Genomic DNA, 16,592 nt, shown 5'->3' with positions numbered 1-16,592 from the left:
ATTTGACAAGCCATTGAATTAACCACGTAGGCTTGTAGACTAGCCGAATCCTTTTACGCTATCACCAATGCTTAGTCTCGGAAGACAGCCCTGTAAGACTTGCACCTAGTTCGCGAAACCCTGAGATGTTCCCATGAAAATATGCAATTCAACATTTATACAATCCCATATCATACAATTACGTTTTGAGGGTGTTCTTAAGTTTTCACATAAAAAACAATACAAAGTCAATGATTCTTGGACCTGGATCATTCTTCAGATATCCATTGTTTAATTGGATATCCCCCCCCCCCCCACCCCACGATGAACTGTTTATATGGGATTTGTGCAAGATAGTGAATACCATGCACACTAAATATAGCGATCTGCATAAAAGAGCAACTTAGTGCGAGTGAGTCGCGATCATCGACCTCTTCGTATCCTCCGGCCAGCTTTCCTTTTACAAACCCGAGCCCTAGGGCGACGAGGGTAGCCCTTCAAAAAGATTATTCGGGGGAATTTTTCGTTGTATAGATTGATTTGTGCCGATTGTTCCCCTGAACCAATCAAGAGAGTCCTGGTATAATTGCTGTTTGCAGAAACCCTTTGAAACTTCTTAACGAATACGCGCGTCTGAAGACCCGAGAATTGCCCGAGCTTTTACGGAACGCTTTCATGGTTACGAATTTTATTTAGCTGAATTTTCTGACAATTCTTTATATTAGAATGATATGAGGTTTAGTGAGATATTGTGAATAAAAAATCCGCGTTCATTAATTGAAAGCTGTTGAGCTTATGTAACATTAGCAAGCTAATTACATGACTTAGTCAATGAGTATAAAACGCAGAGAGTACTTTTTTTTAAATTATTTATTTATTTATTTACATTCTATACATTATGGACGAGGCAGAGGAAGCTCTGACTCGCCCCTTACCTTGACAATATTAAAGTGGAAAGTCAATCTGTGAAAGCTACAAATATAAGGGTAACATCTGAAGGAAAACTGAAATCAAAGAAAACTAGCGAAAAAAAGTCTGTACAATTCTTTTGATTTACGTAACTCATTCTATTATTTGTGATTTGATTGCTAATTTTCGTTATGTACATCAGTGGAGTAGATAATAACTACTTCTTGTTCTTGTGGGTTATTGGTCTTATTATGTTAGTATTTTTATTTTGACTAATTTTGAGTTGGGAGTAGGTTGGGCGACAAAGGGAATACCCGGACCTAATCCGGGGGCCCTGGGAACCTGCCCCTGCAAGGCCTCGGCAGCCAGGGTGCGCGCCACTATCCCCCGGGTCCCTGCTTAAATGCATTACACGTAGGTCATCGTTGTCTACGCGGCAAAGGACGTTCATATTCTGCCCAAGTATTTGAAAATTCACGCCAGGGAATAATGAGGGGGAATGAGCCGCGGAGATACGCGTGCGCACTCTTGTTTTGATTTTATTGATGACGGCCATGGGCGCGAGGCTAGCCTTCGGTTCGAAGGCTGCGAAGGACTTCCGCGAACCCACACAGAGCCTAATTTAAGATTAATATTAAAATAACGCCCGAGTACTGGGGAGCGCCATGTCCGCAAAAACCTTAACGCCGGGATTAAGATATAGAGGAACGAGCTAAAAAGAGGTGAACGCTTATGAAACACCCCAAGCACACACATTGCAGGTGCGATAGTACACTCACAGAAGGCGTGAGAGAGAAGATGCGGTTAGCCCACAGGAAGCGCAACGCTCGCTTCAGACGGAGCCGGCGCCATCGTTTCAGGAAAGCCAGGCGTGCTTTAACCATTCCATGAGCCAAGCGCAACGCTATATCGGCTTCCAAATTAGTACTCAGACCTCTTTTATACCCGCCAGCCAGATGATGCCGCCAGGGTCGAGTGATAGATAGTTTCCATTCCCAAGCCGAATGTGCAAGGCAAATCGCCGAGGTGGAGAGGGGTTAAAGGCAGTTCTATCTGTAGAAGGTAAGTTTAACGCTTATAGTATCGGTAGCAGGGTCAGCATTCTAGATTGGGAGGTGCGTCAACGCCGTTCTAATATATGTTGATAGTTTAATACAAGGCGGAGGGGAGAGGGGGGTCACCCCCGATGTATTTTGGCACAGAATTTGACCTCAGGAAAGACCAGCTTTTAGCTCTTGAATCTCAAAGTAGGCCGATCCAAAATTAGCAAAATAGAACCCACTTAGAGTCACAAGTTTGCAGTACCACTATGCAGGGCAACCCAACGCACCTTTAGGGCCCGGGCCTTTTCCTGTATGTTTACAAGCCAAGGGGAGCTGGACATGCTAGACCTCGCCCACAAATCTCTGGTACTTGCTGTTCCACAAGAAGTCATAAATCGCCTTATTTACTCTTGTGATAACCATTACGGCATCGGGTCTAGACTGTAGCGGATTGTACCCGCAAGATATCGATGACCAGAGAATGTTGGTTGATTAACGCTTTGCCCGCGATGCGACAGAGGGCGTGATTCCAAACGGTTAAGGCGATTCGTCAGTTTTCCGCTAAGCGGTTGTGTCCCCAATTTGCATGATCCAAATTTGTTCGTCTTGCCAAAACATTACAAACCAACGGATTTTAAGGTTGATCCGTTACCCAACTGATACTGCCGCATACACAAAGCCCCTCGGTCTTTTGTGATATCTAAGCGCGCGCGAACCGGATCCCTTCTCACAGATATTAACAAATGTTAAAACATTGCGTGACAGAACAATCGGAAGACTAAGATCAGTGTGGTTGTCACCTGTCGTTATGTGACACTTTGATTTGTTGCTGTTTCGAGCCGGGGATTTGAACTCCCTCGATCGTGTTGTCTTGGCGAATCGCTGTCCAGTTACTCGTGTCTTCTTGGCTATACGGGGCCTCATTAGTGCTGTGCTGATGCCTGAGTCGCGAGGTTACAAGCCACACAAATATCCCACACGTGTGGTACATTTAAGCCATGCCCAGAGGAGAGTGCCCGAAACTAACGAGACTAGTGAGCATGCGCAGTTGCCCTCAGTGGTAATGACTAATCCTAGTAGCGTGCTGAATTCTGACATGAAAGACGAAGCTTTGTAATGCCAAAGCAGAAATATATCACGCAAACAAAAAAATATATTCGAAATCGTTCAATGAAAAAGGCCAACGAACTTGGAATGTTGTAGAAAACAACCCTTTTAATCACTCCTCTCCAATCCTCAGGTCTGTGCAGTACATATCGTTTCTGAAGTTATTTGTCGAAGCGTTTCACTCAACTTTATAGAGTTTTGTATTAGACTGCGCTGCCATGTGATCCACCAATATGCGCTGGCAGTAATCAACGAAAAACATTTGGAGTTCACCTTTGCGATGAAAGCGCTTACTTATTCGCTTTTGAGATAAAATACATGTGTAATGATGAATAAAAAATTCTACTTAATGTACTTGAAGGGCCTCAAAGTGACTGAGATTCATGCGCGAGGAGAATCTTTTTTGCAACCCAAAATAGGGAACGCAATGGTGACAATTCGGAAATTAAAAATGCCGTATTTCCCCCCCCCCCCGAAACGAATGACGTCAAGTAACTAGAAACTTGCGAAACAAAAAAGATTCATTTCTACGTCATCTCCAACCGCGTTTAAGATAAAAAATTAGAAGAGCCTTGCGATTTCTAATTTTTGGATTTTGATGGCGTCTCAGGCCCGTGGAAAGCATGTATTGTTTTCTTTCTTTCTATCGAGTGGGGTTAGACAGAAGGAGCCTCTGGGTGTACTGTCCCATGCTCAAGACCTATTAAAATCTCCCTTGCAATTCCTATGCACGAACCGTTCGTTTAATTACTGCAAGCATAACTGAACATCTTGCCCTTCCCTCTGTTGGACAGCATTTCTGACCATTTAGGTAACACTAGTTCGTTGACTTAGCTGAGGAATTAACTTGATAATGATGACATGGAGCGGCTTTGCCCAACAACTTCAGTTGATAACGCCCCTGATTGTTAATCTTAAATTCCTTCTCATTTTCAGTTGAATTTTTGCTTTAGTTGACATGATAGTTTAATTATTCAAACAATTTATGTGCTGCCTAAAATCGGGGCCTAGTGTCATAAGTACTGCGACATAAATGAATTTATCATTGTCCGAGGAAGGCGTCATTAGATGAAACAGTCAGCGCTAGCCGTTTGGCAAAAAAAACATCGATTCTTCGTCTTCTTCATCAGAAAGTGGCTGCGCTACAATAGATGATGATATGGGGAGACAAGGATAAAATTCCCAGCACATCCATGTCAGCTCGTCGGAAATTTTTATAATACAACTTCAAGAAGAAGTGATACGGCAAATAAAATTTATTTCATAATCAATTTTCACTGACAAGCTATAGAGTGTTGGGAAGCGAAATCTTGATAAGGAGGGCAAATCATGAATCATAGGGGGGCTTTATGTCTTTCTTTCAAACTCCAAAGAGGTACACTGGAATATTCGACGCTTTTGAAAAATTGTCTGAAAGAAGAAACGAATGCTTTTTAGCCCATTCGCTATCATTACACTCACGCCAGGTGAATGAGTGTCTTGGTGATGGTTACTAACTATTAGTGATAATCAGGATAAATGCAATGACGCCTTTCAAAAACAGGTACTTCACGTTATCGGATACATCCAGAATGGCCTACGCACAAATGGGCAAGAACAGTGTCCTTTTCCTGAGTCTTTCTGCCGCAGAAAATTCTTTTGATTAAATTGGGTGCATGAACGTGTCGTGAATAAATAAATACCATGTCTCCTCGCTATCGTGCACATCGGCCAAATATTTTTGTTTACTTAGAGACACCATCTTAAACCTTTTGGCGTGCGCCAGAAGTGTAAGGCTCATGTTTTCTTGAGTGGCATGGATAAGTGAAGAACAATACTTTGTTGTTTATAATAGCCCTTTACTCTGCAAAGACATTTGGAGTAGTTGCATCTATGTGGGTATTTCTCCGGGGGGACCTTTTGACATTCAGCTGCAATTAATAAGGACGATGTCCTACTAATTAAGATGTCTTTTTGCCCCGTTGTGGTGATTATGCCAGGAAATGATAGATCTTAACAAGTGTTATTGAAAATCCAAAAAAGAAAATTGGGGGTAACCACTGCTATTTTTTCAAACACGATAATTCCTGAATAATATTTGTAAAAAGCTTTAAAATATCAAAACAATGCTCTATGGCCCTCTCGTGATTCGCCAAATTGATAGCTTAATTATCTCCTGAATTAAATGACCTCAATGGTTACCCACAATTTCTTTTTTGGATACCAAGGGATACCTTACTAAGATATACTGTTCTCGATCGGGGTATAGTTTCAAACCGCGCACAAAAAATATACCCTGCTATTAAGTAAGCCCATCACCGATAGGAAATCGGCGTATCTGGAGATGCGCAGAACGTATGCGCAATAACAATAGGTCAGGCACCGTCCTTAATTACCTTTGTTGGACAAAGATTCTTACGGTAGGGACCCGACGTTTGGGCATGCGGGTGCTAGCCCGACGTTATAGTTGGGTGTGGCGACTCCGAATTGCCCTTTAGAAGGTTCCGAGTTTTAGCTGGAGTGTTTCTTGTGGATGGTATTCCTGAAAACTCCTTGCACATGACTACGCCTCGTTAATAGTACCTACGTTCGCTACTCATGCCTTCCCGCACTTTGGAGAAAGTTTCTTGCTGGTGGGGGGGGGGGGGGTTTGTTGGCATCAATTGCTTTTAATATTGGCCCTCGTTGAAAAGCCTCTTGAGGAGAGCGGTCAGTTTCTAAGAACACAAGTGATACACGTACCTTTAGTACATTCACTGTTCCGAAAGCACCACCGGTTCAAATTGGGGTTTGAGAACTCACAGAATCTTCACACATGCGTATGGAGAACAGCTGTTGAAGAAACAACTTTTGTTTACTTAACAGAATGAATCTTTAATTTGGATTAAGCCTCTGATAATCCTCGGTGTAGCCTTATATTGAGCTAGTCCTAGGGGAACGATCTGTTCGATAGGCGCATCACCGGGCCCCGCCATGTCAAACCTGCGCGCAACGAATCATTTCGGTGAATTGGAAGTTTGATCACTAATGCAATCACATGCAAGTATGGTCTTGAAGTCTAAAATCCCGCGGAAAACGGTTTCCACATTTGCTTCAAACACCCGTTTCGAGTTTGACTGCCGTATTATCATTCAGTCCCAGGCATGACAGCCGCGGTTGCTGTTTTACTATCGGATACGGGCCATGCGATATTCATTGAGCAACACGATCTCCTCCTCAAAAAATGAAGGATTATCCTTCATTGTCAGTTTACTCCAAAAAAGTTTATCCTCCGTTTAGATTACTCTGTACAGATAAAAAGAAAGAAAGTAAAAGCAGTCCCTGGACAGGATTGTAAATCTGAGCGCCGACGCTTTGAAGGATTTGTTTGTATCAACTTTAATAACTACTAAAGATCAACTGACTGGTAGGTGTGCCCATATTTACCAAAAGTAATAAGTACATGTAATATAAAATCATTGCTGAATAATGGTTAAGTCTAAGGCTTGATTTTAAAGTGGTTAGCTCAGTCTCTTGAGGTCTCTTAACCGACATCTTTCACTGTGTAAGCTTCCTTCTTATCGGGTGTCATTTAAAAAGAAAGACAGTTGGTGATGTGGTAGTCAAATGAAGGGGTTATTAATCAAGAGTTCCCAGGTTCGAGACCTGCTACTCTAGACATATATATATATATATATAGGGTTTCCATGATCCCTATGAAGCTTTCAGTCACGTGTCCAAAACGAACGATAATACTTCATTTGGAGGAAATGAGCAATGAGAATAATCCTTCATTTGAGGGAAAAGCTTGGTTTCATTGAGAGACCGATTAGTGCGAAAGATGAGGGCAAAGAATTTGCGATGGCAAAAAAAATGTTTAATGGTTCTTAAAGGGAAGTTTGAAACACTTTAAAACACATTCAACTTCGATTCAACATGTTTCAACATGTTTGAAAGGGGGGAAAAGGGGGGAGGGCGGGGGGTGAGGGGGAGGGAGGGGGTGGACGCGGGGCAAACAGTTTTCTGTTAAAGCCGTTTGCCAGGGCCTTAAGTTTTGCTTTATAATTTAATTATAATTAAATATAAGAGGCGTGATTGGTTGATTGCAAAAGATCCCAGAATTTCAAAACAGCGTTTGGGCGTTAACTACTCAGCTGATCTGTAGTGTCTAGGTCTAAGCAACGATTCCCAAACCGACAGTTTTCAAATCGTTTAATGTGTGAATTTCACTTGGTCATGTACTATTTCTTGCTGAAAAAGTTTCATCGGCCAGGAGGGAGAGTATCTACTTTTTCTTTTCTTTTTTCAGTTTTTTTGTTATTAGAAGATCAGCAGGTCTCTTGTCAGCACCCAATTCAAAGGACACATAATTTATTACCACATCATGAATAATAGAACATAAACCTACCATTCGCTTTCGGCCTGAAAGGCACCATACGTCTTCATAAGAGCAGTTCCCTTGACTTGGATCATCTTCACTCTTGTTAGTTGTCTTCCCTGCTTCAGGGACTGTTTCCGTTTCTCTTCGTTTGTCAGTCAAGTATTTCATTTTTCAGCGGGACCTCGACAAATGGGTAGAAATTTACAAAACCCTTTCGCTCGATGCTCAAGGGTTTCTCGATTCGGCACATCCATTTTTTCCACTTCTCTTTTCCTCCCAAGAAAGACTTTGCATATGGATGGACGATGGGATTTTTTCTCAGCGCAATTGATGCCTCTTCTTAATTCTGCAATTTTTTCCCTTCGGCCACCTCGTGGAAGTTCATTACAGTCCCCCAAATTGTGTGGACATTTTAGCTGTGATTTCTCTGGAACGGAATCAGCTGTTGCTTGGGCGTTCAATCCATAAGGAAACACTTGAAAAGAACATTACATTACAGCAAATATCTGAGTTAGCCCTAACGGGGAGACTTTTAATGATGAAATTTTCTTAAATCATGCCCAATTGCAAACGACCTTCTGAAAATTAGGGTGCGTTGTGTTCATCGTATTTCAGAATAGGAATACATGGAATACAAGTTACACCTGCTAAAATACTATTTTAAACATATCTTTAGTATTATACTTGTTGCTTCAAAAACGCCAGATATACCGTTTTAAATCATCACTTCACGTTCTCGGAATATTAGGGTCAATCTATCGCACCCCTAGTTTACTTCCATATGAAAAGGAGAATTATTATTTACAATGACAAATTTGTTGCGTCGCAGAGAAAAGAATGCTTGGGTACAATAAACTCCGAAATAGCTTCAGTTGCTTTTGAATGCACATTTGAAGCTTTATCTTGTAGAATTGGTAAACAAACAGAAAGCAAAACAATAGCTTATGGGGTTACCTTCAAAAGAAACTGTGGCCCTTTGGGAGAGATTAAAGCAACTGAGTGTTTGTGTTGGCCAAAATCGGGAAATTTTACAGAAGCAAAGAAACTTGATTTCGAGTACTGAACACTTCAGAACACAGAAAACTGTACGTTTGATGGCATTACAACATGTTCGGCACAATTTGGGCTAAAATAACAAAGCTGGGATTATCCAATATGGGTATCTTTTGTTGTGTTATTAATTATCTGTCATGTTATTAATCAATTTTAATGCCTTCCCCTACTTACTACTGGCGTAAAATAAGGAAACATTTTGTTATGTCTGATGGTAATTTAGTTATGCAGTATATATAGTCCATTACTTCATGTTTACAAGCTCTTTCTGTCATGTATTTATTTCTCGTAACGAGGGGGTCCAGATCCTATAAGCCTCGTGGTTTCTTCTGGGCTCCCTTGCCATGTGTCAACTGACCCTTTTATGTTGTACCGTGTAATATATGTAATGTGGCTAAATAAACTGAACTGAACTATCGTGGAGCGATCAATGCGGTGAATATGATAACATAACAGTAATGGCTGATTTAGCCTGTTAGCAGTCCCTTCTGAGTCAGTCGAACCGCTCGCTTTAATAGTCACCCAAGCGAGCCGAGGGGAGAATGGAGATAGAGCTACATCTCGCTCTGCCCCCATTCTCCCCTCGGCTCCCTTGCGTGACTAAAGATGGCGGTTAGCAGTCTACAATGGAATATACCTGAGTGGAGAAGCCCAAGTAGTGTGCACGTGAGAAACAGCGTGGTACTGAAACAGCAGGAGCTTGTCATATTGATTGTGCTTTCCTATTAAAGGAACACAGTGACTTAAAAACGTAATTTCAATACCGATCAAGATTGAATAAACCTGATGTGAAAAAATTGGAGGAAAAGAAATAACGCCGGAAAAACGAATGAAGGCGAGGAAGAAGATGACGCCATATTAGTAAAACGAACACTTTAAATAAGTGGACAAGCAAGCTATTTTAATTAAACCATTTCGCTGCTTGGAGGACGTACTCGATACGTCCTGCGGAGGGTGTAAAATTTAGGTTGCACGTTGCAAATTAAGGTTGCAAGTCATAACTGTAAAACCACAAACCTTTACAAGAATTCTAACCAAGGCCGTAGCTAGCGGAGGGGCAAGGGGGGCAGTTACCACCCCCCCCCCCCCCCGAATTTTTTTTTTCTAAAGTATTGAGCAGAAAACCTGAAATTTGCTGAAGTTACCGTGTTAGTTTGAAACTTTTCACAACCGATCGCTTGTCGTTATGAGACAGGGGAGAAGGGGGTAGTAATATTCGAATACAATACGTCATTTCCACTTCTTTTGTTACTCACGTATTTGGTATAAATGCCCTGAAATGAGTAGGGATTGGTATACAAGGTAGTCTCCCCAGACCTTTCTCGGGTGCAATGATAAAGTGTTGTGGTCGCCATTTAAGCATCTGAAGGAATGCTCCTTATTTATCGTGGGACGGATTACATACCGGAACCTGAGGTGATTTACCAAATGAAACAAAACTGACGGACGTGAACGAAACTGGCTTCGTTTTAACTGGGTTTCCCGAGTAAGTATTTATATCGTCGATTCTAAGCCATAATTAACTTTGACGTACGAAAACTTTTAGTAGAAAATCCAATTGGAGAAATCCTAGACTTACCTGGTAGGATTAACGTTTACTTTTGATTAGCATTTAATACCTCTGTATTCATTTCAAAATTATCTGAAAAAGCATTTTCTCAGACCTCGCTTTGTTGACCTCGCTTTGTTGCCCCTCCCCCCCCCCATCCCCAGTCAAAAATCTCTGTCTACGGCCTTGCTAACCTTTACGTTAGACCTTGGGCTTAAACATTGTCTAAAGCATAGTGTTTGGGCCTAATGTTAGCCTAATTAGTAAAGGTTTAGGTTGTTTCAGCTAGTAGTCAGGGGCACCCAACGAATCTGTTCCCCAGAGGAATCTTGCTGGCTGGCAAAAATACAGGTGTTTCGATTAGCTGGCTGGGAAAAGACTGAGGACGACTGATAAAAAAGAATCCCTTCCCTCTCCCAAACATACTACGGCTGGTCAGAGTGATTGCGCTTGCGGAAAAAACCTGTTTTGTCCCGGTTTTGTCGCTTTTGTTCGGTCGTTTTGGATCGAGGGATTTGAAAGCGCGCGGAATTCCTGGCTGGGAAATAAATTTGATCAGCTGGCTGGGAAACCAACCAATTTTATCTAGCTGGCTGGGAAATTTCTTGTGTGTCTTGCTGGGAAAAAGGAACAGATAATGTTTCCCAGCAACACTGAAAAACACCTGAAAATGCCTTAATAACATTTATTTTCATTAACTGGGGTACAATAATACATTTTACAACAAATTGGTCGTTGGGTGCCCCTGAGTGGTGAAACAATGAACTGCTGCAGTTTACACCTTCCATACGTCCTGTATCAGACTACTCATACGCTAGGAGGACGTAGTGAGTATGTCAGGTTGAATGGGAGTTTAAGCAACTCGGACACGGGCGAGGTGGCTTAATCCATCGTAAGTACTTCGTGATTAATATTATGATTATTCCATCTTATTCACGTTATGCTTTAACAGGATTAGTATGAACGGTTTTGAAGAAGGTAAGGACTGACAGAGAATCCACAATTCATCGTTGCATGTTCACTTCGTAGTCAAAACCCTAAACATGATTGTTTCATGTTATGTATATTTTGTTTTCGCAGAGTAAATTCAACAAAAATGAGCCCCGCACGAGCACCACGATTGTTTTATGTCTTCTAACCAAGTAAGACGGAAAAAGAAATCGTCACGGTGCAGCCCGATTTTGCGGTATTCTCCGTGACAACGACGAGAAATCACCCAATTTGAGGTTTTGATGACAACTTGAGGGCAAGAATTGTGAACCTTTCATTCATTAATTTTTTTTCTCTGAAACCGCTCGCACCAATTTACCTTTAGGATACTCAGTACACATTGTACGCGACGCGCGTGAACCAGACGGAATAATCACAAAAGACTTGTGAGATAGAACGAAGTTATTTTTTGAGATAACGTTTCGTCGAGGTCGTTGTCGTCCATCGTAAGGTCCCTAGACCATATTGTTTTGTACCGTCGCCGTGAAATGACGACAGATACGTACAGCCACTAAAACGTTGCATTAAAATTAAAATGTTCTAAATTGCGTGCCACGAGGCACGACCATTTTTCTGTGTTCAGGCAATAACGTTATTGCTTCCTGGCATCGTGCATGGCTGCATGCCTTGGCCATTGACGTTTCATAAACTCCTCAGTTGCTCTAACAGTCTAACTCCCACACAGGGAGCTAAGGCGGCATCCATTTTGTATCAGCTTGCTGTCACAGTCCGCCGACTAACCCATATTTTTTAGTTTTCAAAAAAACGAAAACAAGGAAAAAGAAGACATGAGGAACGTAATGACCTTTAATGGTAAAACATTCTAACAGGAAGACGAGAAATAAGTTCAGCCTATAACAGGAAATTAGTAGCGTGCATGATATAAACCTAAACTGAGCCAACATAGACAAACAGATGGATCGTGGGATAGCTGCAAAACGGTTTTGCGTATGGAGCAAATCACCAAACAAAGGAAACTACGAAATAAATTGAATCGTAATATAATGTAATATCAACACACAGGTGACCAAAGGCTTAAGATAAGCAATGGAAAATCCTGCATGCAGTAATGGTATACTTGCTAAAAAGACTTGCTATAGTTTGCTTTAGTTCGAGCTTACGGACAGAACTTCTATTGCGAAAACTAACCATGACGAAAAAGCATTGATTAAACCAGGCTAAAATAGTCAGTTGTATGCAAACTTAAAATGAGATGTGTGCAAGTAACTTAACTGTAAGTTAACTCATGAACGGTTGAGTTTTAAAACGTGCAGTCTTTCGAAAAAGAAATGGTAAAATAGTTTTTGTTGAAAAATAGAGAAACATTCTGTTGGTCTAAAAGGAACGAACAAAAGCAACAGATAGCATCTAACGAAAATAAATTGGAATGTACTGTTTAAACATTTAAAAGAAATACTGCCAACGTACTATCCTGTGCAGAAGAACCGTTTACCTACTTAAGTAGACTCACCTGTTCTCAAGTGAAGAAAGTCCCCTTTGCTTTCGACGGTTCGTAGTTTGAGAAGCTTCGGTGGTGGTCTTGATTAAAATGAATGTTTTCGAAAACAAGCTGACCGCTATATATCTTAAGTCTCGTTATTTTGTCGGAAGCCATTGTAAGAGATTGTGACATGAGCTTCCTCCACGAGCTAGGTTATTCCGATTATATTTGAAAACACTTCTGTAGGCGTTAAGAGGAATTTACGTGCTTATTCAATCCGGTCATTAATAAAGGACATGGGTCCGTTGTTTTTCAGTGAAAGACGCGCTATTTTATGTGTTTAATCTGTAAATCTCGCCGACAATATACATACCGTCAACTATCTGCCAAAGAGAAGCATAGAACATGACATAGGTAGAGAGAGAGACTGTTCTCATGTTATAGTTAAGGTTTTCTAAATATAACAAAAAACGCTGAAACACCTGGACCATGAATTTTCGGCAACAACTGACAAGGAAATCTTTAGACTGAAGAGGGGAGAATAAAGGATTGATGGCCGACGGATTGTACACTTTTAATTACGAGGGCTATTAAGAATACTCGCCTGACATTTTGAAGAAATTGAATTCTTTCTAATGACCCACAAAAGGAAAATTCAAAAGCAGTTGTTTGCAGCGTCGAAGCTGCGTTGTGGTGTGAAATCAAACAATTCAAAGTAAAACGGTCCGGAAGCTAATGCAGTTGACAAACATTCGATACGTTTTTATCGAAAAGGTAGACTACGTCTCCAACTCTATATATCGCGTTTAGCTATATTTCAGGAATGTTCCCATGTCAATAATATCTTCAGTTCCATGCTGGCACAAAATTATCTCTTAACTTAACACTAATGAAATTTCTTTCTTGGCTCTTGGTAGCAATGATTCGGATCAGTTTAAGTTCTGAACCCTTTTCACAGAGATATTTTTCAACTTTCTTTGCCTACTCATATCCTCTTTTACGGAAATGAACAGCAAGCAGGTTGGCGTATAAGAAAAGGGAAACTTTAAACCAGCAGTGAGATCGAATTCCACTCAACCCATGTGATATATGGGCGAACATCCCTTAGAGCGAGAATGGAAAGTTAATTCCATGCGCAGAACACTCTACGCTTTTTGACACATTATGGCTTAAGTTGCTCAATCCAATATAGACTGTGCAAAATTGTTTTCTTTTTAGCTTATCGTTGCAATAAATTTGCCAAACTGTTAAAAATCCAATCAGAGCACGCGCAATTGTTTGCCATTCTTAGACATATACAAGAACTAACATTTAGCCGCAAAATTATTGCAGTAAGCTCGAGTTCCCCTAATATTCACAAAACAGGATTACCTCACTGAAAACGGGATTAAATTTTCAGCGGATCCAAAGTGATTTTGGTAAATGCACATCAAATTTTAAAACTGCAGTTTTCACAGTCGCTTAATCCTCGGGTGAGTTATCTTTATAAAATGCATTTTATAATACTTTGGAAAAATGTAAATGAACAGTGACTGATTTTTTCGATCCAAAAAAGTTGCTCTTTCGAGCTTTAAGATGAAGCAAACTTAACGGCAAATTTTCGTCAAAATCGCTTTGTAAGCAATGACAAGATTGGCAAATCACATCTTTGTTTGACCGCCAGTGGCTCAATTAAAATGAGTAATGGCCTCATTTAACGTCAGAAGCAAATATATATGAACAATGAGACAGTGTCACACTCACCACCTAAAACATGACGGCGGAAAGATTAAATCGGACTTCCTTTATTTTCTGTTTTGATGTTGGTTTCGCATATCAATTTTGAAAACAATTTTAAGTGCAATGTGAAATAAAATGTAAAGTAAATTAAAGTATTGTTTATTTTTTATTTTTTTATTTTTGGCGATTGTCGCAGATATTACAGACATTACATTATTTTCCATGAAACCAACTCACTTACGGGGTAAACTAAATCAGAATTCACTTCAATGCTCTGCGAATTTCAGAATTTTTAAGAGTACTTAGCATATTGTCCAGGAGCCAGAACACCTGTGATTTGTCAAAACAATTTTAAGGTATGGAGAAAAACCGCGAAAAATCCTACTTGTGAAGTCTCACAGTTTAACGGGGCATAGCTATTTAAAGGGTGGACTAGTGCCATGCACTGTAAATCGCTTCCCAAGGGATAAATCAACCGCACTTACTTGTTCGCGTTTATGCGTCCGCTAAATAGTGAATTATCTGGTGGAAAGAGCTATTCACCTTTTCGACACCCAACCGATGCCAGGTTTTTTTTAATACACAGAGTATTTAAGACCTGACTGTATAGACAGTGCCATAGTTCGTATTTACTATGAAAACTTCCCTATTTTCGGCTTATTTTTTGTTATAGAATTTAGCATTGGGTTCAGCTCAAACGTCAATAAACGGCATTCTGCTGCTTTTTTATAAAAGTTTTAAAAAACTTGTTATTTTAGCTTGTCTTTTGTGAGAAGTTACTTAACTATCTGTAGCTGATAAGCAAAAAAATTAGATAATAAACTAAAGTAATACAAGTTTCTCTGAAGTTCAGTTTGGCAAACGCAATATTCAGTTTTGACGTTTCAGTGCCGTTTGCTGTAAACGCGGGATCTTCTGATAAATACTGTCACGTCCTCACTATATATGACGTGCATTAAAGTCAGGTTGAAATGGCCAAAGTTTTCATTCGGCAACACATTTATTTGAAACAGCTGGCAAGGCGTCGTATTACTTGCCCACCAAAATGAAACTTTTCACGCTGAATTGGTTGTTATAAAAATGGATGCGTCAAACAAATACGAGGGTTGTAATTTCTCGATTTACCACGATTCATAATATTACGCAGGGTTTTAGCATTTTCTCTGGTATAGTCCGGCTCCGTAAATATACCAAAAGAGTGGAAGAGCCCCCGTTTTAAGTGAGCTGACAAGAAAGTTTCTTTGCACCTAAAGCGGTGGACTGGTAGATTTAATATTTTATCGGAATACGCGAGATTTTTTATTCAATTCTTTCTGTGCGGTAGATCATTGCTTCCTGCAGAGAAAAGCAGGTGGCTCTTACTTCGCGCATGCTTGGTTTGCCTTCTATTTTACAGGCGATAAACTTCTCTAAACGTTCACGTCGATACAAGGAAGACAACGTTTTAAGTGATCAATTGCATGATTATTTATGACCACCAGCTGAAAAGATTTTTTGTTATTATGAAGGCAGGTCATTCCATGATTTCTCGCACTGTGCTTTTTGGGTTCAAACGTAGAATGTGGAATTATAACCGCCTTTACACTGATTTCATACTGTCTTAGGGTATAACTGAACTTTCCAGGCAGCAGTTGTTCAAAAATTGACTGATAACGCTATCCACCGGATAAATCACTATCCATTGCATAGCGCAATTGGTTTCGCTATAACTTATCCACTGGATAGTTACTCTCTTCAGTAAAAAGAACTTCATTGAAATAATTTGCTCCAACCAAAACGTAGGTCACTAAGGGCGAGGTACGGCAATGGATTTTTTCGAAGATTCAAATCTTCTCATGTCGCCTTCTTGATTGGGCACCATTGGGCACCATTTGAATATGTTGATATTTAACATGTCAAATGGTTGATTACGAGTCATATCAGTTCATGTTTAAGACGGGGGCACGTAAAACTGTCGGCATTAATAACTTTGCGAACTTTATTTATGTCAGAATAAATGCCTTCTGAAAAAAAACGTTTTCGCTCGCAAAATATAAGTTGATCAAGATGTCATTTATAGCTGCTTTTTGTCGCATTTGATACTTGTCAAAATGGCGCGGAAGCCATGGAAAGGTCATTAAATTATTTAATATGAACCGCGAAGAGTAATAACAATAATAGAAAGACTACAAGAGAGTATAACGTCAGCGTCTTTTAAATAGTTCATGCTTGCAGAGCGATAAGCTGGAAAAGTGTTCAATCTTTGGAAACTATCAACATCTTTTCGGAGGTTTCTTGCAACTGTTCAAATAGCCTCGAGCGAAGTTGCAATGTCTGATCCATCTGTTTCTCGTCTCCAATGGCCGATCGAGTTCCTTCACAAGCCATCCAGCTCACACATGGCAAGTCTGTTTGTCCGAAACTTGGTAAAATTCTGGTCAAAGTGACTGAGTGCTACAAACCTTTTCAGTCACTGTCACCCGG

General features: G+C 40.4%; 1 protein-coding gene across 3 annotated transcripts in view; it reads right to left on the bottom strand.

The window, feature by feature from the left end:
• The window catches only part of LOC138013030 (uncharacterized), a 24,093-nt gene extending 11,569 nt beyond the window's left edge, over positions 1–12,524 (bottom strand). Inside the window, exons 1-3 of one of the 3 annotated variants that reach the window (XR_011125159.1) lie at positions 12,423–12,524; positions 9,068–9,152; positions 7,405–7,852 (exon numbers count right to left, since the gene is read on the bottom strand). The gene's annotated coding sequence lies outside the window, so the exon portion shown is untranslated. The remainder of the gene's footprint in view (positions 1–7,404; positions 7,853–9,067; positions 9,153–12,422) is intronic. The other 2 variants (XR_011125157.1, XR_011125158.1) reach the window with 2 other exon arrangements.
• Between the last annotated feature and the right edge of the window lie 4,068 nt (positions 12,525–16,592).

Source organism: Montipora foliosa, chromosome 8, assembly GCF_036669935.1.
Source record: "Montipora foliosa isolate CH-2021 chromosome 8, ASM3666993v2, whole genome shotgun sequence".
NCBI classification, from domain to species: Eukaryota; Metazoa; Cnidaria; class Anthozoa; order Scleractinia; family Acroporidae; genus Montipora; species Montipora foliosa.
This window is presented reverse-complemented; position numbering and strand designations above follow the sequence as displayed.